The sequence below is a fragment of the Pseudophryne corroboree genome, chromosome 2, assembly GCF_028390025.1.
Source record: "Pseudophryne corroboree isolate aPseCor3 chromosome 2, aPseCor3.hap2, whole genome shotgun sequence".
Lineage (NCBI taxonomy): Eukaryota > Metazoa > Chordata > Amphibia > Anura > Myobatrachidae > Pseudophryne > Pseudophryne corroboree.
In genome coordinates this window covers 105,938,238-105,942,145 of record NC_086445.1, presented here as the reverse complement: position 1 = coordinate 105,942,145, position 3,908 = coordinate 105,938,238, and the positions used below count along the sequence as shown (strand labels likewise).

At 45.3% G+C, this 3,908-nt stretch overlaps 4 pseudogenes; 2 read left to right on the top strand and 2 right to left on the bottom strand.

Annotated features, from left to right (window-relative positions):
* Nucleotides 1-1,400: 1,400 nt before the first annotated feature.
* On the bottom strand, nucleotides 1,401-1,520 carry LOC135054329 (5S ribosomal RNA; annotated as a pseudogene).
* Nucleotides 1,521-1,680: 160 nt separating this feature from the next.
* Nucleotides 1,681-1,800, bottom strand: LOC135051925 (5S ribosomal RNA; annotated as a pseudogene).
* Nucleotides 1,801-3,022: 1,222 nt separating this feature from the next.
* On the top strand, nucleotides 3,023-3,142 carry LOC135051924 (5S ribosomal RNA; annotated as a pseudogene).
* Nucleotides 3,143-3,302: 160 nt separating this feature from the next.
* Nucleotides 3,303-3,422, top strand: LOC135054328 (5S ribosomal RNA; annotated as a pseudogene).
* Nucleotides 3,423-3,908: the final 486 nt, after the last annotated feature.

Genomic DNA, 3,908 nt, shown 5'->3' with positions numbered 1-3,908 from the left:
CGTGGGGGGAAGCCGGCAGGGCCGTCGGTGAGGGGGCATCTTCTCAAAGTCCAGCTTGTATCCCTGAGACACAATATCTATTGCCCAGGGATCTAACAGGGAGTGAACCCACTTGTGGCTGAACTTACGAAGGCGTGCCCCCACCGGGGGTAGCTCCGCCTGTGGAGCCCCAGCGACATGCGGTGGATTTTGTAGAGGCCGGGGAGGACTTCTGTTCCTGGGAACTAGCTGTGTTGTGCAGCTTCTTTCCTCTGCCCCCGCCTCTGGCAAGAAAGGACGCACCTCGGACTTTCTTGTTTCTTTGTTCGAAAGGCTGCATTTGATAATGTCGTGCTTTCCTAGGCTGTGCAGGAATATAAGGCAAAATATCAGAATTACCAGCTATAGCTGTGGAGACCAGGTCCGAGAACCCTTCTCCACACAATCCTCAGCCTTCCATATGCCTCTTAAGTCGGCATCATCTGTCCATTGCATATTCTACAGGACACGTCAAGCAGAAATCGACATAGCTTTGACTCTAGGACCCAGTATACTCATGTCTCTTTGGGCATGTTTTATATATATATATATATATATATATATATATATCTCTTAAGACAGCATCTTTAATATATATATCTCTCTCTCTATATATATATATACAAACACTCACTTCCTCCAAAATAGAAAAAAGAATTTAGACCAGCACTCACGTTTGATGGATGAAAAAAAGGGTTTTTTTTATTCCTGACAAGCCATCTGGAAATACCCACTGCTACAATCCGCCCAACAGCTGTTTCAACGCTTTCTGGTTTTCATCAGGGGCAATAGTCACTCTGTCCGGAGTCCTTTTAAAGGGCAGAGAGAGCGCCGAGGGTTTTGAAACTGGAAGTCCGTCATCGGGAGGCAGCGCGTCATAGCCGCTGTCCGATTGGCCAATTCCGCACACGTGGGTTGCGTTGCCATAATACACAAACCCGGCTTTCTCCTTAGTAACCCGCTCCGGCAGCGTGACGTAGGTGTAGTTCAGGCAGATCGATATTCAGCGTACAGTGGCAGACAGGTGTAGTTGCTGCTGTCTATGTCTCCAGCCATAGGTTAGTCCGTGGAGTAATTAACCCCACAGTGCGCCAACAGTATGGAGATATGACAGTCCAGAAAAGAGAACAATAGTAAATGTCAATAAATTAAGGTGAACAAACTGTGTTAGCTTGCACAGCAAGGGTGTACCCAGGGGATATAATGTCTCAATCACTATATGCAGTACAATGCCAAGGACTAATGAAACACAACAGTAAATGGTCACAATTATTGAGATAATGTGGATGCGGGCAGCCAACGTGAGAGACAATAATAATTATAATTGCCGTGCAGTATCAAGAGCATAAACAGAGCGTCACCTGTGGGTCAAGAATTGTCCCTTAGTACAATACCCAATATTCCCATGTTGTCTCCATACATGGTACTAATTGGGCCCAACACTGCTTAATTACCAAGTTCGGATGGGATCGGATGGTTTCCAGTGTGGTATGGTTGTATCAGACAGAAGTGTCCCTATGCAATAATACACAGTGTGACAGTGCCATCCCTCGCCTCTCAATCATAACATATCTTGTGTGGTGATATGTAAGGATGGACACCACCAATAATGCCAGTGTCTGGGAGACAGTGGGGAGGGGTGGGGAAGGTACACCAAGTTCCTTGATACAACACCCAGTATTCCCACCTTGTCTCCAAGTGTGGTACTGACTAGGCCCATCACTGCTTAATTGCCAAGATCAGACGGGATCGGATGGGATCCAGTGTGGTATGGTAGTATCAATCTCCATGGTATGTAGGATAGGAGTGCAAGGAAGTGCAGGACAATCAGGGATTAGCAGGTGACAATTGATGAGGACATGTCATTGATGATATAACATGACACACGGCGGTGTCTCAGAAAAATAAACCAAAAAGATTAGACTCTATACAGTGATGTACAGAGTCAGAGGAAGCATCCTAGGCGGAATTCTTCATTGAGCCCATTGGGGGCCAATGTTTGTAATCTATCAATCCATTGATGTTCTCTCTGTAGTAGAATTTTGTTGCGATCACCACCCCTTTGGAGCGGTGGGATTTGGTCCAAAATGCAACACTTGAGTTGGTTGATAGTGTGTTTTGCTTCCCTAAAGTGTCTGGCCACAGGTAAATTTGCAAAGTCACCTGAGACCCCCCCTAGGGTGATGCTCTTTTTGATTGTGGAACGATGTTGGCTTAAGCGCTCTTTTAGCATTCTGCTAGTCTTTCCAACATAAAGCAGGTTGCACGGACATTTCAACACATAGACCACAAATTTACTGTTGCAGTCAAGCCTTTGTTTAATGGTGTAAGAGAAAAAAGAATACTCCTTCTCACTGGTTGACTACCAAAACAGGGGTTTACAAATGTACAGGCTGTCCAAACTGTCCTTTCTTGCTACTTGGCAATCGGTTTATTAACCCTCAGGATAACAAGACTTACACCATTAAACAAAGGCTTGACTGCAACAGTAAATTTGTGGTCTATGTGTTGAAATGTCCGTGCAACCTGCTTTATGTTGGAAAGACTAGCAGAATGCTAAAAGAGCGCTTAAGCCAACATCGTTCCACAATCAAAAAGAGCATCACCCTAGGGGGGGTCTCAGGTGACTTTGCAAATTTACCTGTGGCCAGACACTTTAGGGAAACAAAACACACTATCAACCAACTCAAGTGTTGCATTTTGGACCAAATCCCACCGCTCCAAAGGGGTGGTGATCGCAACAAAATTCTACTACAGAGAGAACATCAATGGATTGATAGATTACAAACATTGGCCCCCAATGGGCTCAATGAAGAATTCCGCCTAGGATGCTTCCTCTGACTCTGTACATCACTGTATAGAGTCTAATCTTTTTGGTTTATTTTTCTGAGACACCGCCGTGTGTCATGTTATATCATCAATGACATGTCCTCATCAATTGTCACCTGCTAATCCCTGATTGTCCTGCACTTCCTTGCACTCCTATCCTACATACCATGGAGATTGATACTACCATACCACACTGGATCCCATCCGATCCCGTCTGATCTTGGCAATTAAGCAGTGATGGGCCTAGTCAGTACCACACTTGGAGACAAGGTGGGAATACTGGGTGTTGTATCAAGGAACTTGGTGTACCTTCCCCACCCCTCCCCACTGTCTCCCAGACACTGGCATTATTGGTGGTGTCCATCCTTACATATCACCACACAGGATATGTTATGATTGAGAGGCGAGGGATGGCACTGTCACACTGTGTATTATTGCATAGGGACACTTCTGTCTGATACAACCATACCACACTGGAAACCATCCGATCCCATCCGAACTTGGTAATTAAGCAGTGTTGGGCCCAATTAGTACCATGTATGGAGACAACATGGGAATATTGGGTATTGTACTAAGGGACAATTCTTGACCCACAGGTGACGCTCTGTTTATGCTCTTGATACTGCACGGCAATTATAATTATTATTGTCTCTCACGTTGGCTGCCCGCATCCACATTATCTCAATAATTGTGACCATTTACTGTTGTGTTTCATTAGTCCTTGGCATTGTACTGCATATAGTGATTGAGACATTATATCCCCTGGGTACACCCTTGCTGTGCAAGCTAACACAGTTTGTTCACCTTAATTTATTGACATTTACTATTGTTCTCTTTTCTGGACTGTCATATCTCCATACTGTTGGCGCACTGTGGGGTTAATTACTCCACGGACTAACCTATGGCTGGAGACATAGACAGCAGCAACTACACCTGTCTGCCACTGTACGCTGAATATCGATCTGCCTGAACTACACCTACGTCACGCTGCCGGAGCGGGTTACTAAGGAGAAAGCCGGGTTTGTGTATTATGGCAACGCAACCCACGTGTGCGGAATTGG